Source organism: Bubalus kerabau, chromosome 14 (assembly GCF_029407905.1).
Source record: "Bubalus kerabau isolate K-KA32 ecotype Philippines breed swamp buffalo chromosome 14, PCC_UOA_SB_1v2, whole genome shotgun sequence".
In the NCBI taxonomy this organism is placed as follows: Eukaryota; Metazoa; Chordata; class Mammalia; order Artiodactyla; family Bovidae; genus Bubalus; species Bubalus kerabau.
The window spans coordinates 77,569,980-77,596,929 of record NC_073637.1 but is presented as its reverse complement, the minus strand read 5'-3'; the positions used below and the strand labels follow the sequence as shown (position 1 = coordinate 77,596,929).

The following is a 26,950-nucleotide window of genomic DNA, read 5'->3' as shown; positions in this document are numbered from 1 at the left end:
AACAGCCGACCATCATGGTGAAACTGTAATCTCCAGAAAGGCAGAGCAGGTTGTTACCCCTTCAAAACTTCCTCCCCAGAGACCTGTCATTCTTTGTCCTGTCCAGTGGTTCTCTGAAAGATTGTCTTTATGTGACATACTCAGCTCAGCAGCGAAACTGAAAGTTGGTCAACCCTGTTGATTCTTTGCGACCCCATGAACCATACATAGAGTTCATGGAATTCTCCAAGCCAGAATACTGGAGTGGGTAGCCATTCCCTTCTCCAGGGGATCTTTCCAACCTAGGGATCAAACCCAGGTCTCCTGCATTGCAGGCAGATTCTTTACCAGCTGAGCCACCAGGGAAGGCCAAAAATGGAGTGGGTAGCCTATCCCTTCTCCAGGGGATCCTCCCCAGCCAGGAATTGAACCAGGGTCTCCTGTATTGTGGGCAGATTCTTTGCCAGCTGAGCTACCAGGGAAGCCCACAAAACCTCTTTTCCCAGGTGTTTTTGAAAACAGTAAGAGTTATTTAAACTGTTGTTTAACCTAGCAGCTGCTGAAAGCAGTGGATAACATGTGGAGAAAACAGTAGGTTAAAACATAGCTTCCAATTCATTTTATGAAGCAAAAACATGAGGTATTATACCTTTTATGAGGTATGATATCAAAAGCAGACAAAGATATCACAAGATAAGACAATTATAGGCCAAAACCTTTAGGAATATAGATGCAAACTTCCTTAACAAAATACTGTCAAATTGAATCCTGCCCTTATAAAAAGAATTATACACTATGATGAAGAAGAATTGTTCCTGGGAATGCTTGTTTATTCCGCATACAAATATCACTCAATGTAATAACTAACAATGTAATGTTTGATTAATATACCATATTGACATGAATAAAGAACAAATATTACATTATTTCTTTGACAAAAAGAATGCTTAATAAAGTAGAAGTTGAAAGGAATTTTTATATCCTGAAAAAGATCATACATTGGATAATTAGGTAGAAAAAAAAAAGAAGATATCTATTTGGAATGGAGGAATTAACATCATCCTTAGGAATTAAAAAAAAAATAACACAACTATCAGCCAATAAATCAGGTTAGCAGGATATAAGATTAATATACTAAAATTAACTATTTCTGTGTCCAAGCAATAAACAGTCCATGGGGTCACAAAGAGTTGGACACAACTGAGTGACTGAACTGAAAATACCTGAAACAACCTGAAAACAAAATTAAGAAAATAAGTCCATGTATAACAGTATCAAAAAGAACAAAATACTTAGGGATATATTTAAGAAAAAGAGATGTTTGACTTGTGCACTGAAAATGACAAAGCATTATTGAAACAAACAAAACTAAGTAAATTAAAAGATGGCATGTGTTCATTTATTGGCAGACCTAATGCTGTTAAGATGGCAATACTCACTGAATTGATCTACAGATTTGGCATAATCCCTATCAAATGTCAAGTTTTTTTTTTTTTCTTGCAGAAATTAACAAACTGATTATAAAATTAATGTGGAAATTGTGAAGCACCTAGAATAGTCTAAAGCATCTTGGAAAAGAACAGCTAAGTAGGCAAACTCACACTGCTGGATTTCAAAACGTACTACACAAGCTACAAACAGTCATGATTGCGTAGTACTAGCATACAGTAAATATTAGACTAATGAAATATAATTAAAAATCCAGAAACAAACCCACATAGATGGCACAGTGGTAAAGAATCTGCCTGCCAAGCAGAAGACATGAGTTCGATCCCTGGGTCGAGGAGATTCCCTGGAGTAGTAAATGGCAATCCATTCCAGTGTTCTTGCTAAGCAAATTCCATGGACAGAGGAGCCTGGCAGGCTACAGTTCATGAGATTCACAAAGAGTCGAATATGACTGAGCACACACACTAGGCTAGGCTATTTATGATTAATTGGTTTTCAACAATAGTGCTAAGACAATGTCGATGAATGGTGCTGGGAAAACAGGTATCTACAGGCAAAAGAATAAGTTTTGACCCCCTGCCACCAACTATATGCAAAAAATAAGTTAAAAATGCATCAAATACTGAAATATAACAGCTGAATTTATAGAATTCTTAAGAGAGCTGAATCTTCATGACCTTGCGTTAGGGAATGGTTCCTACATATAATACTTAAAGTACAAGAACAAGTTAACTTAATAGCATTTTTTTTTAAAAGACAAAATTTTGTGTGCATTAAAGTCACTATTAAGAAACTAAAAAGGCCATGCATGCATAAAATGGAAGATACGTGATTTGCAAATTGTATATCTGATTATAGTCTAGTAATATATATACAGTATATATATACAGTAAGATATATGCAGAACTGTTGATATTCTACCAAAATAATCATAAACATTTAAAAAGTGAGCAAATTATTTTGAACGCATGTTTCTAAAATGGGAAAAATGTGATGTCACTTCCATTCACTAGAATGACAAAATAAAAATCACAGACAATAATAACTGTTAATGAGAATGTGAAAAAATTAGAACCCTCATACATAGTTTGTGGGAATGTAAAATGGTGCATTAGAAAAGTTAGCAGTTCTCAAAAAGTGAATCACTGAGCTTTCATGTGGCTCAGTTATATCACTTGTAGGTATATACTCAGAGGAGATGAAAACATACATCCACACAAAAACTTTTACATGAGTGTTTGTAGCACCAAAGTAGAAACAGCCTAACTGTATTTATGAATGACTAAAGAAGCATGGTGATGGCAACCCACTCCAGTACTCTTGCCTGGGAAATCCCGTGGGCTGAGGAGCGTGGAGGCTGCAGTCCATGGGGTCTTGAAAAGTTGGACATGACTGAGTGACTTCACTTTCACTTTTCACTTTCATGCATTGGAGAAGAAATGGCAACCCACTCCAGTGTTCTTGCCTGGAGAATCCCAGGGACTGGGGAGCCTGGTGGGCTGCCGTCTATGAAGTCGCACAGAGTTGGACATGACTGACGTGACTTAGCAGCAGCAAAGAAGCATGGTACATCCACACAATGGACTTTGTTGTTCAGTAGTTAAGTCATGTCTGAATTTCTGCAACCCCATGAACTGCAGAACGCCAAGCTTCCTTGTCCTTTATCATCTCCCTGAATTTGCTCAAACTCCTGTCCATTGAATCAGTGGTGTCATCCAACCATCTCATCCCCTTTTCTTTCTGCATTAATCTTTCCCAGCATCAGGGTCTTTCAAAATGAGTTGGCTCTTGACATCTGGTGACCAAAGTATTGGAGATTCAGCTTCAACATTAGTCTTTCCAATGAATATTCAGGGTTGATTTTCCTTAGGAATGACTGGTTTGATCTCCTTGGAGTCCAGGGGACTCTCAAGAGTCTTTCCCAGCTCCACAGTTCAAAAGCATCAATTCTTTGGCATTAAACTTTCTTTATGGTCAAACTCCCACATCCATACATGATTACTGGAAAAGCCATAACTTTGACTCTACAGAACCTTTGTCGGCAAAGTGGTGTCTCTGCTTTCTAATAAACTGTCTGGATTATTAGTTGTCTAGGTTTAATAAACTGTTTAGCTATGAGGAGCAAGTGTCTTTTAATTTCATGGTTTCAGTCACCATCCATAGTGATTTGCCAGCCCAAGAAAATAAAGCTTGTCACTGTTTCCATTTTTTCACCATCTATTTGTCATGAAGTGATGGGACCAGATGCCATGATCTTAGTTTTTTGAATGTCGTGTTTTAAGCCAGCTTTTTCACTTTACTCTTTCACCCCCATTAAGAAGCTCTTTAGTTCCTCTTCACTTTCTGTTATTAGAGTGATATCATCTGCATATCTGAGACTTCTGATGTTTCTCCCAGCAATCTTGATTCCAGAATGTGATTCACCCAGCCTGGCATTTTGCATGATGTAATCTGTATATTAATTGAATAAGCAGGGTGATAATATAGAGCATGTCATATTCCTTTCCTGATATTGAACCAGTTAGTTCTTCCATGACTGATTCTGTTACTTCTTGAGTAGCATACAAATTTCTCAGGAGATGGTAAGGTGGTCTGGTACTCCCCTCTCATTAAGGATTTCCCATAGTTTGCTGTGATCCACACAATCAAAGGGTTTAGCATAGTCAATGAAGCAGATGTTTTTCTGGAACTGCCTTGCTTTCTCCATGATCCAACAAATGTTGGCAATTTAATCTCTGGTTCCTCTGCTTTTTTGAAATTCATCTTGTACATCTGGAAGCTCTCAGTTCACATACTGCTGAAGTCTAGCTCAAAGAATTTTGAGCATAACCATACTAGCATGTGAAATGAGCCCAATTGTATAGTAGCTTGAACATTGTTTGGAATTTCCCTTCTTTGAGATTGCAGTGAAAGCTGACTTTTATCCAGTCCTGTGACCACAGCTTAGTTTTCCAAACTTGCTGACATACTGAGTGCAGCACTTTAACAATTTCATCTTTAAGAGTTTAAGTGGCTCAGCTGGAATTCTATCTCCTCCACTGGCTTTGTTCATAGCCAGTGTGTTTGTAAAGCTTCCTAAGGTCCCCTTGACTTTACTCTCCAGGATGTCCAGCTGATGAGTGACCACAACATCCTGGTTATCTGGCTAATTAATACCTTTCTTGTATGGTTCTGTGTATTCTTACCACCTCTTCTTAATCTGCTCTGGTTCTGTTAGGTCCTTACATTTCTGTTATCGTGCCTATCCTTGCATGAAACATTCTCTTGATATCTCCAGTTTTCTTGAAGAGTTCTCTAGTTTTTCCCATTCTATTGTTTTCCTCTATTTCCTTTCATTGTTCATTCAAGAATCTCTTATCTCTCCTTGCTATTCTCTGAAACTCTGCATTCAGTTGGGATTACCTTTCCCTTTCTCCTTTGCCTTTCATTTCTCTTCTTTCCTTAGCTATTTGTAAGGCCTCCCATGGCAACCACTTTGCCTTCCTGCATTTGTTTTTCTTTGGGATGATTTTGGTCACTGTCTCTTGTACAAGGTTATGAATCCCCATTCGTAGCTGTTTGGGCACTCTGTCTACCCGATCTAATCACTTGAATCTATTCATCACCTCTACTCTACTATCATAAGGAATTTGATTTAGGTCACTCCTGAATGGCCTAGTGGTTTTCCCTACTTTCTTCAGTTTAAATCTAGATTTTGCAATACGGAACTCATGATCTGAGCCACCGTCAGTTCCCAGTCTTGTTTTTGCTGACTGTATAGAGCCTCTCCAGAGTCCTATTGGCTGCATAGAACATAATCAATCTAATTTTGGTATTGATCATATAGTGATGTCCATGTGTAGAGTTGACTATTGGGTTGTTGAAAAAAGGAATATGCTATGACCGGTGTATTCTCTTGACAAAACTCTGTTAGCCTTTGCCCTGTTTCATTTTGTATTCTAAGGCAAAACTTGCCTGTTATTCTGGGTATCTCTTGATTTCCTAGTTTTGCATTCCAATCCCTTATGATGAAAAGGACATCTTTTTCTGTGTGTGTTAATTCTAGAAGGTCTTGAAGGTCTTCATAGAACCCATCACCTTCAGCTTCTTTGGCATTGGTGGTTGGAGCATAAACTTGGATTACTGTGATGTTGAATGGTTTGCCTTGGAAATGAACTGAGATCATCCTGTTGTTTTTGAGCTTGTATACAAGTGCTGCATTTTAGACACTTTGCTTTGACTCTGAGGGCTACTCCATTTCTTCTAAGGGATTCTTGCCCATAGTACTGGACGTAATTATGTATACTTCCCTTTTATTCTCAAATATGCCCCCATTTGGTTGATAAATTAGTTTGTATCACAAGACTTAAGAGCATAGTATCTTATATTAATAAGCATATGCTGGTATTTTTAGCCTCTGTCATGGAAAGTAATTCTGGCAAGGAATAAGGTAATAGCTTTGGTGTGGGCAACTGATAATATCTGCCACTAATTAAGTACTACATAATTTCTAATTTTGAAATTAGACATTGTATAAATTAAATAATTCATGCTAAAATTCTCTGTGGTTATTTGGTTGTCTGTGAATGTGAATTTAGGAAGAATCCTCAGTGAGCCAATTTTATTATCAGGGAAAAATCCAATTTTGTCTTTTTATTTCAAAATATTGATAAAGATATTTTTAGCTGCTTCTCCATTTTTGCCTTTCTATTTCTTTTCATGATATTCTAATATATTTTGCTTGGTTTTCCTCCAGCATTAGACCCAGTGACCAAGCAACTTATGCTTCAGACGGCTAAGCCAACTTTTGGTCATCTGTCAGATGTAAGTAAAATGTTCAAATAATAACACAAATTGCTATTCATGATAGTTAAATGTAAGCATTTATTATGTTTAAATATGCTTGGTTTCTTTCTAATAAAAATGAGTTCATATTATCCACCATAGAAAATAATGGAATAGGATATTTGTAAAAGTTCTTACAATGATCCATTTACCTACTTATGTGTTTCAATGTTACGGTAATACTTCTATAATGTGCAGACTTATAACACACCACAAAGACGTTTATGGCTTATCACAACAAAGTTTACCATGTAAACATTCTTACATAAAAAAGCTTCCCTATATTTTTTCTAGGAGCTTTATAGTTTCAGATCTTATGTTTAGTTTTTTAATCCATTTTGAGTTGATTTTTGTATATAGTGTTTAAGATCAAGATCCAATTTCATTCTTTTTCATGCCTGCAGTATAGGCACATAGATGAACTTTGGGGAGCTTATGCTAAATGATATAAACCAGTCACAGAAAGACAAATACTGCCCAATTCCACTTATATGAAGTAACAAATTAGGCTCAAAGGAGCAAAAATTAGAATTGTGGTTTCCATGGATTGGGGGAAGAGGTTAATAGGGAGTTGCTAACTCCCCTTTCCAGGGTATCTTCCCGACCCAGAGAGATTGAACCCAAGTCTCCTGGGTCTCTTGCATTGCAGGCAGATTCTTTACCATCTGAGCACTAGGAAAGTCCCTAATTAATTGATATAAAATCTCACTTTTGCAAGATGAATGTTCTAGAGGTCACCTGTACAACATTCTGCCTATAGACAATACTACAGTATTATATACTGAAAAATCTGTTAAGTATATAACACTTTTTCAGTTTGAGCATATTCTTTTCATGTAAATAAGATATAATTGCAATAAATGCAGCTTATGCCCATCTCTATAAAACTTAACATTTATAATGTATTATAGAATGCGTGTGTGTGCAAGCTCAGTCGTGTCTGACTTTTTCAGACTCCCATGGATGGTAGCATTCCAGGTTCCTCTGTCCATGGGGTTTTCCAGGCAAGAATACTGAAGCAGGTTATTTCCTCTTCCAAGGGATCTTCCTGACCCAGGGATGGAACCCACATTTCCTGCAGCTCCTGCATTGGTAGGCAGATTCTTTACCACCGGAACACCCAGGAAGCCCTTGTAGAATGCACAGAGGGTCATTATAAATTATACCATTTAGAATATTTTTTCTCTTTTTTAAATTTATTTTAATTGGAGGATAATTTCATTACAATATTTTGTTGGTTATACAAGAAAAGAAAAGCCTTGAACAAGTTTATGATATAATGAGAATATGGGGAAAAGTTTAAACCAATAACATTCTGGAGAGGTCTAAAGAAGGCTAGAATCCTGATGGCTTTGTTCTACATAAAAGGAAGGGAGAACCCAAGGCCACATATCTGTAGTGAGTATTTGTGAAAATGGAAGATATGATGTGTGATATGAGAAAATAGCAGAAAAGTCAAGGGAAAAGGAAGCAGACTGGCAATTTAACCAAATAAGATGATTGAGGCCCAGAAATCCCTGAAGGGAGTTTTTAAAGACTAACTTGTTTATGGCTTCCCAGACACCACTGGTAAAGAATCCGCCTGAAAAAGCAGGAGATGCAAGAGACAAGGGTTCGATCCCTGGGTTGTGCAGATACCCTTGAGTAGGAAATGACCACCTGCTCCAGGATCCTTGCCTGGAAAATTCCACAAACAGAGGAGCCCATGTGGGCTACGGTCCATGGGGTCGCAAAGAGTTGGACACGACTGAGCACAGCACTCACACACAAACGTGTTTATGGCGTGGAGCTCAGAGCCAGACATCCCTTCCATCTCCCCACAAAATTCTTAGTGAATCCCTTTAACTCACTCATGTTTTGGTGTTTCCTTGTGGTTGAATTTGAACACACATTGAGTACTCCTTTAGGACTAAAGAGTGGTGAGAATAGAAGCTCCCCAGAGAGAGCAACATGTGGGTTATACTTTGAATACTCATCTGGGATTTCTGAATTAAGAAGCTCTTCTCATCTATGTTTTGGATTAAATCATTGTGATAAAACTGACTTCACTATGGTTGCCAAATGATATACACCCTGATGGTAGTTGGCATATGACTGAGTAGAAGAGAGACATTATGAGATGAACATTGTGCAGTTTAATATGGAAAGATTCAAAGTGAAAGAAAGTGAAAGTGTTAGCCGCTCAGTCGTATCTGACTCTTTGCAACCCCATGGACTGTAGCCTCAGGTTCCTTTATACATGAAATTCTCCAGGCAAAATTACTGGAGTGAGTTGCCATTAACTTCTCCAGGGAAGCTTCCTGACCCAGGGATCGAACCCAGGTCTCCACATTGCAGACAGATAAAGTGTTAAATACATGAACCATTCCATATATTTGAATGAGAGATTTAAGAAATGTCATTGTGAAGTTTTAAGCTAGTAATGGATATATAACTGAGCTACAACAGATAACCAAATCTTAAGATATTAAAGCATTTCCAGGATTATTATAAAATGTCCATGACAGATGTCACCTGTAGAGGTGAAATTCCCTAGAGAAAGTACACTATGGGGTGATTTGGTCATCCATCAAGTATTAGAATGATTTAGTGAGGTTAAAAGCTGCCAGAAAATAGAGAAATGTATTGGGAGTGTAAGGCCAGTGACATGAGAAAAATATTTTGATTTGTGGCTAGAATATGCCACTGAAATGCTCAGAAGCAACAGGTTTAAAGTAGAGAAATGAAAGAGATTACAAAATCATTTGTAAGACCAGTGCTAGGACTTACATAACGTGGACGTGTCTCTCTGTTTTTGGTGGCATTATATGATAAAGTGGAAAGTAGCTGGGGCTAAGATCAGAGGATTTTGATTCTAAATCGAAAAGACAAGAAATAAAATACCTTTACACATATTTTAAACACTAAAGAGACTTTGTAATAAGCCTTCTGAAATATGATGTGGAGAAAATACTGGGACTACTCAAAAATAGTACTTTAAGAGCAATTTATAAATTAGCCTTCCTGGAAAGACCTTGAATTCATTAAAAAAACAAACTTGCCCCTTTATATCTGTCTCTTAACTGTTTCAAAATAAAGAAGACTAAAGGTAGGAATTCCTGCCCTCAGTAAACAAAAAGAAATAGCCGACTTGAAACTTCAATTGTCATTTTAAATTGGCCCATCTGCAGACCGCTAATATGTGTCTCATCTGCCTGAGATCATATGAGATGGAGAACAGGAAGAAGTTGGCCTCCCAAACTTGCCCTTGGCACTGGAATTGCCCACTAATTTGATTCTGGTCTGGTGGTTGTCCTACATAGAACTGGAAGGACCACCTGAGGCAGGAAAAACAGATTTTGGGAATAAAAGCAAAGAGCCTTCCAAGAGGCGAGGAAATAGAAATAACCATTCATTTTGGTTATTTTAAGGGTAGGAACCATAATCTTCTAGAGAAATTAAGCTCATGGAATGAGAGGGTTTGAAAGGAATGCTGAGATATCGGTGTGAGCAGCTTAGTCGCTCATTCCTGCCCAACCCTTTGCGGACACACCCGCCAGGCAGGCTCCTCAGTCCATGGGATTTTCCAGGCAAGAACACTGGAGTCAGTTGCCATTTCTTACTCCATGGGATCTTTCCAATTCAGGGTTCAAACCTGCATCTCCAGTGTCTCGTGCATTTTCAGGCAGATTCTTTACCACTGAGCCACCTGGGAAACACAGAGATATCAGTATTAGGGGCTAAAGGTGTTTTTGGAAGGTGGGCTATAGCTCAGAGGATAGAAGGTGCTAAATAGATAAGGATTGAACTTTTAAGTTCACCTCTAAACCTCCCCTTTTGTAACAATAATAATTGCGTACTTCCTGAATTAGCTTCCCTGGTGGCTCAGACGGTAAAGCGTCTGTCTGCAATGCAGGAGACCGTGTTCCATCCCTGGGTTGGGAAGATCCCCTGGAGAAAGAAATGGCAGCCCACTCCAGTATTCTTGCCTGGAAAATCTCATGGACGGCGGAGCCTGATAGGCTACTGTCCATGGGGTCGCAAAGAGTCAGATACGACTGAACGACTTCACTTCACTTCACTTCACTTCACTTCTTCCCTGAACTATGCTGTGTGCTTAGCTGCTCAGTTGTGTCTGACGCTTTGCGATCCCAGGGGCTGCGCCCGCCAGATTCCTCTGTCCATGGGATTCTCCAGGCAAGAATGCTGGAGTGGGTTGCCATTTCCTTCTCTAAGGGATCTTTTGAACCCAGGTCTCCAGCACTGCAGGTGAATTCTTTCCATCTGAGCTACCAGGGAAGCCTGACCTCTGCTGACACAGGTATAATTGTGCTTGACTGAGGGAGGGCTTCCCCGTGGCTCATATGGTAAAGAATCTGCCCCCAACGCAGAAGACCCAGGTTTGATTCCTGAGTTGGGAAGATCCCCTGGAGAAGGGAATGGCTACCTACTCCAGTATTCTTGCCTGGAGGATTCCATGGACGGAGGAGCCTGGCCGGCTACAGTCCATGGGGTCACAAAGAGCAACTAACACTTTCACTTTACTTTTTGTCACTGACCTCTATTGACACAAGTGTAATTTTGCCTGACTTGACTGAGAGAAGGATAAATCCAGACTCAAAAGAAGAGACTTTCTCCACAGTTAAGTCATCAGACTGGAATAGGAGACACCACCCCAAAAGAAGACGTTGAGAAAGCTCTGGATTGGGACAGGAATTTAAGCAAATAGTCAATGGAGCCCTGGTAATACCAAGGAAATCCTGGTGTTGTCTTCTCCTTGAGAAGATTTTGGGTGGGGGGATGCCCAGATATTTTTCTATAGGAAATAATATAAATGAGAAAGAAAAAGGTTTGTTATTCACCAGGGTGAGTGGATGTAGGAACGGCTGGAGAGGAGAGATGAACTGGCAGGAAAGGTCGACCCTGTGAGCAGAGATTGAGGCCATGCAACCTGGGATCTGAGTATAAAGGGGAAAGTGATGTGTCAGAGGAAAAAAAGCAGAAAAGGCAAAATGGATCAAGGAGTAAACCCTAAGTTGGAAGTACAGCCAAAGAAAGACTTAGAAGAAAATACACATTTATAAACAAACTAAGTTGGTTGCAGCTGCAGGTTTAAAGTAAAAGTTCTGTTTCCCCTCAAAAATCTTCAACTGCTTACTAACGATTTTTTTTTTCTTTTTTAACACTCAGTGTAAAAAGATGCCAGCTCTGACTTACAGTTTAGTGGGGACAAGAACAGATGCTGCCTGCAAAGCCAGCCACATGTGTTAAACCATATAGCACAGAAAAATCAAACACACTTTATTTTCCAAATGTGCTAATAGCCACGCAAGTGTTCATTTTTAATTCTGTATGTGCCCCTGTGTTGTTTTATGATGATACTAAAGCTGTTTCAAATTTTGCCTCCTTTAGGGGCATCTATGCTGGTCCTTTGCACAAGCTAGAATTCTTTTGTTAACCAATTCTTGCAGAATCATATGAGCAAAATACATATCTGAGAAAAATACCTGTATCCTTTAAACATTTTTTCATGCTGATCAGCATTTTTCCACAGTCAAGGAGTTTTAATTGCCTCGTTTTTAATATAAAGCATCTTAGACACAGCTCAGTAGTATTTTTATAATTATTGAATTTTTCAACAAAGCCAAATTCTTATGTGTATTGCCACAAAGAGCCACCTTCAATATTCATTTTTGGCCTTTCTCCCTGTTTATCTATTCAGACTATGTTTAATTCTCCTATGTTTACTTCTAAAAACTCTATTGTTTTAATTTTCACAATTTATCTGAAGTTGGCTTTTGGGAATGGTATGAATTTAAGGCCAAGTTTCTTGTTTATGTTTTTTCTATGTGGATATTCAATTTTCTGAGTTCCATGTAATAAAAAGGCCATCCTTTATCCACTGAACTACATTGCCACCATCGATATGAATCAGGTGACTACATATGCATGAGTTTATTCATGTATTCTCTCTTTTTTAATACAGGCACATTGTCTATTCCTATACCAGTGCCACAGTGGCTTAATTTTTGAGAATTACATATAAATTTGGGACTTTTTGCAGATTAAATCCTTCTACTTTGTTCTTCTTCACGATTATCTTGTCAATTCACTTCATCTTTGAATTTCCTTTAAATTTTATAATAAAATTGACTTATTGAAATACACAAAATAATGTGTTGAGATATTGAGGTTTTCTATTTGTCCTCATTTTTCAGTAATTTTATTTTGATGTATCTATCTTATTTCTATTTATTCTCTTTCAGTGTTAGAGCTTTTTCAGTCTACAAGTTTGTATCTTTAATTCGTTCTGGAAAATGTTCATCCAGGATTGTTTCAAATAATGATTCCACATCATTCTTCTTCCTTTCCATCTCAGACTCTACTTAAATGTGCATAAGAAAATTTCACTCTATATGTATTTTTTTCTACATATTTTCTATATTTATATTTCTTTTGGTCTCTGCTTCACCTTACTGACTTTCAGCTGCTCTTCTTTCCAGTTCACTAGTCCTATTTTCTACTCTTTAATGTGTGGTTTATCTGTTGCCATCTTAAATTCCAATGATGTAGATTCTAATTATTGGATGATAGCATATTTTTTCTTCCTTTTCGTTCATCTTTTTATACTATTTTCTTGAACACATTAGTCAAAGTTATTTTCTTTGACTATGATAAGAATATTTAACATAGATTTACCCGTTAAACAAATTTCTAAGTGCCTGTATTGTACTGTTATCTATAGACGCATCATATAATAGATCTCTACAGCTTATTTATCTTGTATAACCGACACTTTACACCTATTGAATAGCAATTCCACATTCTACTCTCTATTTATATGAGTCTGGCTGTTTTAGATACTTCACATAAGGGGAATCATGTTGTCTTTTTCCTTCTGTAAACTGGGTTATTTCACTTAGCATAAGGTACTTCAGTTCATCCATGTTGTTGCGTATGACAGAATTTTCTTCTTTTTAAAACTAGAATAATTTCCATATATATAAATATATACACAGACACACACAGACATACCATATTTCTTTATCTAAATGTTGATGGACGTTTAGGTTGTATCTGTATCTTGACTACTTTGAATAGTTCAAAAGCATGGGACTAAAGATATTAATCTGATGTCTTGATTTTAACTTTTTTTGACTGCACGTCCATAAGAGGCCCTGCGGGATCATACGGTAGTTCAGTTTTAATTGTCGAGGAACCTCCATATCATTTTCCATAGTGACTATACCAATTTACTTTCCTACCTACTGTGTACAAGAGTTCTAATTTCTCCACATGTCCACCAACAGCTATCCTTTGTTTTTTTATAATAGCCATGCTAATATGTGTGAAGTGAAATCTCAGTGTGGTTTGAATTTGCATTTCTCTGATGGTTAATGATATTCAGCTCCTTTTCATGTACCTATTGGCCATATATATGTCTTCTTGAGAAATATTTAATTTGCTTTCTCATTTTGTGTTTTGTTTTGTTTTTTTTTGAGCCGGAATACGTTTTAAACGACTAATTGTTCTATCCCTAAAATATACTGGATGCTACAATGGCAGGTTTCTCAGATTTGGGTATGGTTCCTTCAGGGACCTCATGTCTCAATGTGTGGTATACCATGCCAATGACAATTTGTCATTTAGTCTTGGCCCTGGAGCTACACTATTTGCCACAGGTCCACTTCTCAAGGTGGTCAAATCACAGTGACATCATATTATGCATATCTCATCGAGACACTTTTCATTCCATTTGTCATCTTATTTCTGTAGCCTAGTCCAAAAATCTATCTTTTTTTAACCTTTAAAAGAGCTAAAAATCTCTCCGTTATAAGCAAGGGCATTTATTGGGCCCGTGATCTCTGTCATTGTTGTCTTCAGAAACAAACAGTAGTAATGCAACAGATTTCAAACAACATGTTAACAAATTTTCCTTTTGAAAAATTATGAACTTAATCATAGAGGATCTATAATTCAGAATATTAAAATTCCACTTTTTCTGAGTGTAAGTTGCCCTTAAAAGATTGTGTAGAAAATGTTTATCTTATTAACTAAGAATTTACATATATGCGTGTGTCTAGTGTAACTAACAAAATATTTCAATAAGATTGTGATGTGTGTTTACCCATTTTTAAATCAGTTTATCTAGGTTTTATTTTTGTTTTTTGCTATTGAATTAAGAATGAGTTCCTAATATATTTTGGATATTAACCCCATATCAGATATATGAGCTAACCAGTATTTTCTCCCATTCTGTAGGACATCTTTTAATTTTGTTGATTATTTCATTTGTTGCAAAGAAATTTTTGAGTGTCACGCTATCTCACGTGTCTGTTTTTGCTTTTATTGTTTGTGCTTTTGGTGTCATTTCAAAGAGACCATTGCCCAGACCAATGTCACATAACTTTTCTTATATTTTCTTCTAGAAATTCTACAATTTCAAGTCTTATATTTAATACATTTTGAATTGATTTTTTTATGTATAGTGTAAAATCAGGGCCATATTTCAGCATTTTGCATGAGTATATTCAGTTTTCCCAATACCAGTTGGTGAGAAGGTGATCCTTTCCTTATTGAACATTCTTGGCCTCTCGTTGAATGTCAGTTGACCATATATGTGAGGTTTATTTCTGGGATCTCTGGTTCCACTGGTTTATATATCTGCTTTTAGTCTAGAACCATACTGTCTTAATTGCTATAGCTTTGTAATTTGAAATCTGAAAATGTGATAAGCACAGTTTTGCTCTTCTTTCTCAAGATTGCTTTGGCTATTTGGGGCCTCTGTGATTCCATACGAATTTTAGGATTGCTTTTCCTTTTTCTGTAAAATATACCATTGGGATTTTGATAGAAATTGCACTCCGTCTGTAGATTACTTATGGACATTTTAACATCGATTTTTCTGATCCATGAACACATAGATATAATTTATTTTTTCATCAGTGTTTTATAGTTTTCAGTGTACAAGCATTTTAGCACCTTGGTTAAGTTTTTTCCTAAGTTTTCTTTTTTTTTTTCAGTACTGTGGTAAATGAGATTATTTTCTTAATCTCTTTTTCAGGTATCTTGTTATTATTCAGAAATATAACTTATGTTCACTTTGTATCTTGCAACTTTATTTTTTTTTTTATCTTGCAACTTTAAAACTAGACAGAGCACTACAAGAAAATGATAGCCCAATGTTCTTTGAGAGCATAGAATCAAAAGCCCCACAAAATACTAGCAAACCAAGTTTAGCAGCACATTAAAAGGATCATACATCTTGATCAAGTGATGCTTATTCCTAAACCAAAAGGATAGTTCAACATAAATCATTTAATATTATACACCAAATGCACAGAATGATAGATAAAAATCACATGTTCATATCAAAATATGGAGAAAAAGCATTTGATTAAACTTGCTAGTCTTTCATTATTAAATCTCTCAACAAACTTAGTAGGAAAGCACATCAACATAATAAGCGACATATATGACAAGCTAGGGGAACTTCCCTGGTGGCTCAGTGGTGAAGAATCTGCCTGCAATGCAGAAGACGCAGGAGACCTGGGTTTGATCCCTGGGTCAGGAAGATCTCCTGGAGGAGGGCATGATAACCCACTCCAGTACTCTTGACTGGAGAACTCCATGGAGAAAGTAGCCTGGCAGGCTGCAGTCCATAGGGTCCACAGAGTTGGACATGACTGAAGCAACTTAGCATGCACGACAAGCTCACAGATAGTCTCATACTCAACATTGAAAAGCCAAAAGCATTTACTCTAAGATAAGGACCAAGGCAAGGATGCCCACCATCACACCACTTTTATTCAGTGTAGTACTGTAAAATCCAGCCAAGACAATTAGTCAAGAAAAAGAAATAAAGAGCATCCAAGTTGGAAAAGGAGAAGTAAAATTATCTGTTTATAGATGACATGAGCTCATATGTAGAAAATTCTAAAGAATCCATGAACACACTCACACACACAGACAACATGGTCAAAGTTATTTTAAAGTACTGATCTCCTTATGCTCTGCAGGAACATGTCAACCACAAAGTAATCCATTCTACCAAGAAGCAGAAGTTCTGCATATTTTTTTTTGCTAAAATCATGAATCAAAACACTTTCCCTGGGTTAATTTTTTTTCCATTAGCTTCTTTGGCTTGACCACTTTTCAGGGCTTCCCTGGTGGCTCAGTAGTAAAAGAATCAGCCTGTCAATACAGGAGACATAAGTTTGATCTCTGAAGGAAATGGCAACCCATTCCAGTATTCTTATCTGGGAAATCCCACCTTATATGAAGAACTGACTCACTGGAAAAGATCCTGATGCTGCGAAATATTGAAGGCAAAGGAGATGGAGACAGCAGAGGATGAGATGGTTAGATAGCATTACCAACTCAATAGACATGAATTTGAGCAAACTCTGGGAGATAGTGCAGGACAGAGGAGCCTGGAGTGCTACAGTCCATGGGTCACAAAGAGTCGGATACATCTTGCAACTGAAAACCAACAATCACTTTCCTATGGTTTTCAATTTCCCAATAAGTGATTCAAATGCCTTTCAGCCCCTAACATCTGGAGTCAATCAAGTTGAGTCTCTCTTGCACCCAAGCATCTTCCCCAGCAGGAATACCTTTTTTGTTGTTTAGCCACTAAGTCATGTCTGACTCTTTTGTGACCCCATGGTCTAGAGCCCACCAGGTTCCTCTGTCCATGGGATTTCCCAGGCAAGAATACTGGATTGGGTTGCCATTTTCTACTACACGGGACCTTCCAGACCTAGGGATTGAACATACCTCCCCTACATTGGCAGGTGGATTCTTTACCACTGCCCCACTAGGGAAGCAAGAATATCTTTACTTATGATACTTAAGGAATGTGAAGTCAAGTGGGCCTTAGAAAGCATTACTAGGAACAAAGCTAGTGGAGGTGATGGAATTCCAGTTGAGCTATTCCAAAACCTGAAAGATGATGCTGTGAAAGTGCTTCACTCAATATGCCAGCAAATTTGGAAAACTCAGCAGTGGCCTAGGACTGGAAAAAGTCAGTTTTCATTCCAATCTCAAAGAAAGGCAATGCCAAAGAATGCTCAAACTACTGCACAATTGCACTCATTTCACACGCTAGTAAAGTTATGCTCAAAATTCTCCAAGCCAGGCTTCAGCAATATGCAAACCATGAACTTCCTGATGTTCAAGCTGGCTTTAGAAAAGTCAGAGGAACAAGAGATCAAATGGCCAACATCCGCTGGATCATCAAAAAAGGAAGAGAGTTCCAGAAAAACATCTATTTCTGCTTTATTGACTAGGCCAAAGCCTTTGACTGTGTGGATCACAATCAACTGTGGGAAATTCTGAAAGAGATGGGAATACCAGGCCACCTGACCTGCCTCTTGAGAAATTTGTATGCAGGTCAGGAAGCAACAGTTAGAACTGGGCATGGAACAACAGACTGGTTCCAAACAGGAAAAGGAGTTCGTCAAGGCTGTATATTGTCACCCTGTTTATTTAACTTCTATGCAGAGTACATCCTGAGAAATGCTGGACTGGAAGAAACACAAGCTGGAATCAAGATTGCCGGGAGAAATATCAATAACCTCAGATATGCAGATGACACCACCCTTATGGCAGAAAGTGAAGAGGAACTAAAAAGCCTCTTGATGAAAGTGAAAGTGGAGAGTGAAAAAGTTGGCTTAAAGCTCAACATTCAGAAAACGAAGATCATGGCATCTGGTCCCACCACTTCATGGGAAATAGATGGGGAAACAGTGTCAGACTTTATTTTTTTGGGCTCCAAAATCACTGCAGATGTTGACTGCAGCCATGAAATTAAAAGACACTTACTCCTTGGAAGGAAAGTTATGACCAACCTAGATAGCATATTGAAAAGCAGAGACATTACTTTGCCAACAAACATTCGTCTAGTCAAGGCTATGGTTTTTCCTGTAGTCATGTATGGATGTGAGAGTTGGACTGTGAAGAAAGCTGAGCGCCGAAGAATTGATGGTTTTGAACTGTGGTGTTGGAGAAGACTCTTGAGAGTCCCTTGGACTTCAAGGAGATCCAACCAGTCCATTCTGAAGGAGATCAGCCCTGGGATTTCTTTGGAAGGAATGATGCTAAAGTTGAAACTCCAGTACTTTGGCCACCTCATGCGAAGAGTTGACTCATTGTAAAAGACTGATGCTGGGAGGGACTGGGGGCAGGAGGAGAAGGGGACGACAGAGGATGAGATGGCTGGATGGCATCACTGACTTGATGGACGTGAGTCTGAGTGAACTCTGGGAGTTGGTGTTGGATGGGAAGGCCTGGCGTGCTGCGATTCATGGGGTCGCAAAGAGTCGGACACGACTGAGCGACTGATCTGATCTGATCCATTTTAAAGATTTATATATTAAGATTATGCCATTGCATGAAATAGAAATTCCTTTTCTCTAACTTTATTCTTTGTGGGAAGGCTAGACTTCAAGCAAGGCACTTAATGACCATGATTTGATAAATTAATAAATCCTATGGAGAACAAAGGAAGTCTGGTAGTTACATGAGAATAACTGACAGAATGCACAAAAAGATTTTTAAATATGCAAAGACTAGAGAGACATTGCTTTGAACTATAGTTGACTCACACCGGTTGAAAAAGAAGCAAAAGGAGCAGAGAATAAATAATAGCACTTAAAATATCATGAGGTCAATTCAATAACAGACCAAACTAATGAGGAATTTAACCATCACTATAGAATATTACATTCAATGAAATATATTAGGAAGAATAAAACTAGACCTTTTGCAAAATGGAAAAATATAGTCAGAGACCCTTTGTAGCTGGTGAAAAGCCTTTCAGTAATCACTCTCGTGCTAAACCCAGGAGTTGGCGAGGGACAGGGAGGCCTGACGTGCTGCAGTCCATGGGGTCGCAAAGAGTTAGACCCAACTGAGTGACTGAACTGAACTGAAATACAGTTTTTAGTAGAGCCAAGCAATGATATTTAATTTTTAAAGCTAAAAATCAAAAATTTCATTCTAGAAATGTAGAAAATGTAGTAAATAGAAAATTAGAAGGAAAATTAAGACCTTTTTCTTTATTCAGCTCTTCCCTACTTCTTAGGTTCACTTGTCAGTAAATATACTTTCTGAAATATTCTGGAAATCTATGGAAACTTATATTTCTGTTGTACAAGAAGGGATTAATTAAATACTCTCCAGAAAAGGCAGTCTTTAATGCTTGTTCCGATGTTTCCCCTTTTAACCTGACTGAAAGTCCTTACTGAGTGTGTAGTGTTGTGCCCAGTGGCCCTGATCTCAGGGGCCCTTGGCCTGTGGTGGTGGGAAACAGGGCCCCAGGTCCTGGCCAGAGAGTGAAGCTGAGTTACAGCAGTGAGAGCTGAATCCTAGCCACTAGACCAGTGGTTAGTGCCGAGGCTCTGGCCTCTCAGCTTTTCATATTTTCCAGCTTCTTTTTGTTATTTGACTAAATGACCAGCTACAAATGGGCTGAACTTTAAAACTGAAGAAAGGAATTATTTTAGTTTTGTTCCTCCTATTTAATCTACTTCATTTAATCTACTTAGAACAAGTTGATGGTTCTCCACCTGGGATACAATAAGATTACCTATGGAAGTTTTTTGAGTAGTTATATTTATTCTCCTCTTATTCTGCAATTTCTAATTCAGGATTTTTGAAATGGATGTCAGACAACCTGCATTTGTAAAAATTTCATGAATGATTATATTACAACTCTCTTCAAGCTTGGAGACATTTACCTGGCACTAATCCACAAACATGTGTTTTTTATATTTTGCTGTTTAGTCCTGAAATTAAAAAAAAAAAAACAAAAAACAACAAAAAAAATTGCTTTTAAAAGACCGTTAGGTCAATCCAGGTTGTCTGTTCAAGTACGTGTGTTCATCATACGCATAATTAGCTTTAAAACAGATGATGGAATTGATTATCTTTTAGTTCCAGTAACTCTTAAAAGATTTGGTTTTGTACTGAATAAGAAAAAAATAAAATAATAACATTAGAAAAAGCTGACAGAAAACAGAACTTGGAAGTAATTGTCACTTATTCTCACTCACTTGAGAATCAGTGATTGAGAATTTCCTAAACAATATTCAGTCCAGCTCTTTGCTTAGATCTGGCAACTTTTCGAACCGTCCTTTAGAAACAAACCAACAAACAGACTTCAAAACTCTTCTACGTATTAAGCCACAAAGTATATAAACCCGGCGCAAACATAGCAAGTTGTTAAGTTTTACTTGAAAGTGATATGGGATCTCCTTTTATCTGTGTGCCCGTATGTACAAATGAGCACTCACATGTGCACACAGGATAGCTCCTGAAGTAGCGTGAAATGCAAAGCCTCCTACTTCAGAAACACCGCAGTGGATTGCTGGGTTAAGCCACGTCGTCTGATAGTCGTGTCCACCGAAACTCGATTGCTTTGACTTTGCTGAATTGGGTTCTGTGTCATAGCACAGCTGAAGTTGAGAATGTTATTACTAGAAATGTCATGGCACTTCTGACATTACTGTACTGTAAGGATGTAAGTGTGGGTGTAATTTCTAATATTCTTTTTAAGACTCATGGGAAATGTTTTTCTGGCTACAGTGTCAGTAATAGGTCCTTTCCTGAATGAGTATATTGTTTTCATTTCAAGGATTCTGTGACCCATTAAATGAAATATTGATCCTTCTTTGTGTTGACTACTAGAAAGCTTCAAGCTAAATCTGTGTCCCATCTCCAGCAGATGCACGGAAACATTTGGTAAGTCTTCAGTGCACTCATCTTGCTTCTGACATCATCCTCCTTTCCTATCCTCATTTTCCCTCTGTCCCAATTTTCTCACTCTTGATTTATTTTATTTGCAGCGTTGGATATATTTTTTACAAGAAGACTGTTTTAAGATATCTCTTTTAACAGGAAAAGAAAACAAAGTGAGTTCAAGCTAATCATTATCACACGGTACCAACCACCTAATTTAAATAACTTTACCTTTAATCAATGTATATATATATACATACATTTGTGTATACATATATGTGGGTGTGTATATATATATATACACACACATTATCTGGAGGAGGAAATGGCAATCTACTCCAGTATTCTTGCCTGAAAAATCCATGGCGAGGAGCCTGGCAGGCTTCTCTGTCCATAAAATCCATGGTGAGTCTGTCCATAGGGTCACAAAGATTTGGACATGACAGCAACTGAGCATACACGTATATATATGTATGCACACATAAATATGTGTGTATAGTGCTTTAGCATTAGTTGCTCAGTTGTGTCCAACTCTTTGTGACCACGTGGACTGTAGCCACCCAAGCTTCTCTGTCCATGGAATTCTCCAGGCAAGAATACTGCAGTGGGTTGCTATGCCCTTCTCCAGGGGATCTTCCTGACCCAGGGATCAAACCCAGATCTCCTGCATTGTAGGCTGATTCTTTACCATCTGAGTCACGAGGGAAGCCCAAACATATACATATATAAATATATATGAATATAAATGATATGCTTTTGCAATGATCAAAATGATATAATTTTGCAATGATATTCTTTTGATTGTTATCATTCAGTCACTAATTTAGCATATTATTTAATTCATGGTTTAAATAAGAATGTACAGCAATATATTAAAATGACCAAGATTATTACCACAGAAGTTTAGAGAGAGCTTTTTATTTTATTTGCTAGCCTGAATTAATGTATGATAAAAGAAAATGTACAAAGAGAGTAATTACAGTTCAATAAGTCCCCTGCATAGGAACATTCAAGATGAGAACTTTAAAAGATGAGAATGTGTCTTTCGCTAATGTCAGGTGTGAGTGAAACTGGAGCTTGTCTTCCATCTCCTATTGCTGCTGGTCCTTCAGCTCTACCATCTTGAACCTCCTCTCTCTGCTCCAGTTAGCAAATCGTCTTGCCTGTTAACTTGATGCCAGGCCCTGAATACAAGCTGTTGTACTGTACTACTGTGCTTTTCAAGGTATTATACTGTATGATTAAAAATGGTACCTTTATTTTTTATGCTTGTTTTATTTTTGTATTATTTATGAGAAGAGTATTATAGACTCATTACAGTACTATACAGCAGATTGTGATTGTTGGGTACCTAGGCCAACTTTATTGGACTTAACAAAAAAATTGGAATGGGTTCTTAGAACAGAATGTTTTAGTATGTAGGGGACTTATTTTAGGAACGTAATTCAGAAAACACTTTAATTAAATGGATAAAACGATCCCTGCCTTTAGAAACTTCCTGAATAGACTCAATAGGCAAGCATTTAATTTAATTAATCATTTAATATAATCAATTTATTCTATTACATTTCCAGTCATAAGCATCGCTGTGGATCATCTGTACTAAATAATTTCATGATTTTTAAATTCAGTTTAAATTGAAATGTTTTCTAAAAGAAATATAGATAATAACTATAAACTCAGAGGAATTTTAAAAGATTTATTGTGACTACCATATTTAATATTCCCACCAAAACAATTATGAAAATAAAGCTTAGGAAGTAAAAACAAATGTTATGTTGCAATATGAAAATTGCTCTGCTCCTCATTAGAACAAATGTTATAGTTTCTTAAAAGTACTCTTAATTTAATATGCTTTTCTTTTCATGCATAATAATTGTAAGAAATCCTTCTGTTTGTAATCACAGTTTTCCAGAAGAAATAAAACCATAAAGCAAACTTTTAAAACTTGGCAATGGTTTTTTCCTTTGAAAATAGATTTTCAAGTTTTCTCATTGGAACACCTTTTTTTTTCTTGCATAAATAATTTTAAAAATAATAAAGAACGTTTGAGGTTCTCTGCTCTTTCAATAATTTTATTTTTGAAACAGGAGAATCATGTTATTACATTTACAGTGAGATGTTCACTGTTGCCATTTACCTATGTGTATAGGATACAATATACTTTTTGCTCATGAGATACAAAAAGTACAGATAACTATTACTTAATGTATAATTAATATTTCTAGGTTTTTCCTATTGTACTCTTAAGTAAGTCATATATGAATAATTCTATCTGTATTTAACAGACAAGTGTGCCCAAGCTGTACTACTTACATGTACTGACAACCACCAGGGAATTAATGACCCCAAAATTTATACCACAATTTTCTTCATCTAGTAGGAAATTAGAGTCACCATATGATCTATTATTTTTCACTCCATTGGCACAAATTGTTGTTATTCAGTCACCCAGTCATGTCTGACTCTTCACGACCCCATGGACTGCAGCATGCCAGGCTTTCCTGTCCCTCACCAACTCCCAGAGTTTGCCCAAGTTCATCTCCATTGAATCAGTGATGCCATCCAACCACTTCATCCTCTGTCACCCTCTTTTCCTTCTGCCTTCAGTCTTTCTGTGCATTGGAGTCTTTTCCAAAGAGTCAGCTGTTCACATCAGGTGGCCAAAGTATTAGAGTTTCAAGCATGAGTCCTTCCAAAGAGTATTCAGAGTTGCTTTATTTTGAGATTGACTGGTTTGATCTCCTTGTTGTCCAGTGGACTTTCAAGAGTCTTCTCCAGCACCACAGTTTGAAAGTATCAATATTTCTGCACTCTGCCTTCTTTATTGGAGAAGGCAATGGCACCCCACTCCAGTACTTCTGCCTGGAAAATCCCATGGACGGAGGAGCCTGGTAGGCTGCAATCCATGGGGTCGCTAGAGTCGGACACGACTGAGAGACTTCACTTTCAGTTTTCACTTCATGCATTGGAGAAGGAAATGGCAACCCACTCCAGTGTTCTTGCCTGGAGAATCCCAGGGACGGGAAGCCTGGTGGGCTGCCGTCTATGGGGTCGCACAGAGTCGGACACGACTGAAGCGACTTAGCAGCAGTAGCAGCAGCAGCCTTCTTTATTGTCCAGCTCTCACATCTGTACATGACTACTGAAAAGACGTATATTGACAACCAAATATGTGACAAATTCTATTGTTAGTCACACTGACTTAACTTGATGCTTTACATTGCTGATATGTGATACTCTTCTAATTTCTATACATTTATTTTTGGCACAAAAGTTTTCCAGCCTAAGGAAAATTAAGATGTACTACTTAAGACTAGAATTTCTTTTTACTATGGATTTTTTTCCTTATCCCATAAAAGGTTACTGATTTTCACATTGAAAAGTGAAAGCTGCTCAGTTGTATCTGACTCTTTGTGACCCCATGGACTATAAATACAGTCTGTGGAATTCTACAGGCCAGAATACTGGTGTGGGCAGCCTTTCCCTTCTCCAGGGGATTTTCTCAACACAGGAATCAAACCCCCGGTCTCCCGCATTGCAGGTGGATTCTTTACCAGCTGAGCCACAAGGAAAGCCCTTTCATATTGAAGGTTTAACCAAAATCTTAAATTGTTTAAGTTTGACCAAAGTTTTTCATTGTTTAGGTTTTATTTCAAATTAGTGATAAATACTTAGCTATTTTTAAATCTAATTCAGGGTTAAATTGCATAATGACTATGTATATATGTGTGACAGAGGAAAAGAGACATAATAGAGAGATGGGGTGGTAGAGAATTTGTTACGTTGATCTCGTGAGGGAGATAGAACAATGATACAAATTGATTAGTGATTATAGCAATACAGAAGATTTTACACATAAAAACTGAAGTACACTATAATATAACCACTGTCCATTTCATTATTTGTATTTATCATGGACAGTTATATTGAAATATAATATGCATATATATTATGAACATGGTAAAAGTGCAAATTCTTAAGTGTACAGGTCAGTCTCTGGGAAGTGACCATAACCATGTAGCCACAGCGAGTTTCACAAGTTTTATGGTATAAAACATTCCTAGTATAACAAGAGCCTCCTTACTTTCCATTTCATATCATTGATCTCTCTCAAAGGTAACAATTCATCTCACTTTCTCATCATAGGTTAGTTTTACCTCCTCTTGAACTTCATATAACTGGATTATATAGTATGCTTTATTTGTCTTTGTTTATCCCCCTTATATTATATCTATATAATTTTTCAGTGCTTGTTGTGTGCAGCAGTTTTTGGTCCTTTTTCACTAGTGAATGGTAGTGTTTGGTATATATATATATATATATACACACACATATATACATATACATACCCATATATTTTGTGGTATAAATATACACCAGAACTCATATATTTTTGGTGGGAATGATACAATTGCTTTGAAAAACACATTGGCAAAATTATACATGCTTTGAATGATGTTAGTTTCCTCCAGAAGATTTAAGTTTTCTCAGAAGAGAAAGGTCATGAGAATATTACCTTTATTTCATTGTCATTCAGTCTTTCAGTAATGTCTGACTGTTTATAACCCCATGGACTGCAGCATGCCAGGCTTCCCTGTCCTTCACCATCTCCTGGAGCTTGCTCAAACTCATGTCCATTGAGTCGGTGATGCCGTCCAGCTGTCTCATCCTCCGTCATCCCCTTTTCCTCCTGCCTTCAATATTTCCCAGCATCAGGGTCTTTTCAAATGAGTCAGTTCTTCATATCAGGTGGCCAATGAATTGGAGCTTAAGTTTCGGCATCAGTCTTTCAAATGAATACCCAGGACTGACTTCCTTTAGGATTGACTGATTTGATCTCCTTACTGTCCAGAGGACTCTCAAGAGTCTTCTCCAGCACCACAGTTTAAAGGCATCAATTCTTTGGTGCCCAGCCTTTTTTATTGTCCAGTTCTCACATCCATACATGACTACTGGAAAAACCATAGCTTTGACTATACAGACCTTTGTAGGCAAAGTAATGTCTCTGCTTTTTAATATGCTGTCTAGGTTTGCCATAGCATTTCTTCCAAGGAGCAAGTGTCTTTTAATTTCATGGCTGCAGTCACCATCTGCAGTGATTTTGGAGTCCAAGAAAGTAATGTCTGTCACTTTAAATAATACTGGTTTATTTTCAAGTCCTCAGGTTTCTTATAACAGAATCTTACCTTTCTTGAAGCTCTCCATTCTACAAATATCATCTAAAATTGTTCCCAACCTGAAAATAGAAATATTAAAGGCACAATCATTTTTTAAAGTGACTCAGGATTACAGACAGACTTGAATATATCCACATTAATAAGTGTAATATAAGCACAAAATGTGTTGGTTTTATGGCAGTTGAGGAAGCATGGGGAAGATTAGCATTATACACTTATACTTTCATTCTTCTTGACTCTAGATTTGGAAAACAAAAAATCTTCTCAAACTCTATTTCAGCTGAGTGGTCATGTGATCCAGTTCTAGCCAATGAAATACTTTAGAATTTTTCTGTAGATAACTTGACTTCTAAAGAAACAGACAATATCTCACTAGCAAAATATTTTTGGCCTTCCTCATTATTCTGGCTTGGAACACAAGTTGGAAAAAAGATGTTGTAGCAAGAAGATATCAAGAGCATGTTTCCTTGAATACATCTGTTAATTGGGTAGTCTACCCCCAGATTTCATATGTAATTAATCTAATCAATCCCTGACTTCTTTAGCCATTGCTGTAGGGCTACATCTATTCTTAGGACAAACAATGAGATGAGAAAACAACAGCTAATTTTGCAGGCAGAATATAGAGAAATATAGATGGAGTGAGTCTACATGAAAAGTATATCATTTTATCTAAACCTTGAAAAATGAATAGGCTTTTTTGGATGTAAATACTAAGAAGTGGTGAGATTATCTGTATTCTAAGTACCACATGAGGTGTAAGAAAAATGCAAAGTTGAAATGGAGAGGATATGTTG

At 37.3% G+C, this 26,950-nt stretch overlaps 1 long non-coding RNA gene across 1 annotated transcript in view; it reads left to right on the top strand.

Moving 5' to 3' along the window:
- The first annotated feature begins 3,939 nt into the window (after nucleotides 1–3,939).
- Nucleotides 3,940–26,950, top strand: part of LOC129627342 (uncharacterized) — a 46,667-nt gene continuing 23,656 nt past the window's right edge. The window contains exons 1-2 of the long non-coding RNA XR_008702569.1: nucleotides 3,940–4,010; nucleotides 6,164–6,231. This is a non-coding gene — a long non-coding RNA (uncharacterized LOC129627342). The remainder of the gene's footprint in view (nucleotides 4,011–6,163; nucleotides 6,232–26,950) is intronic.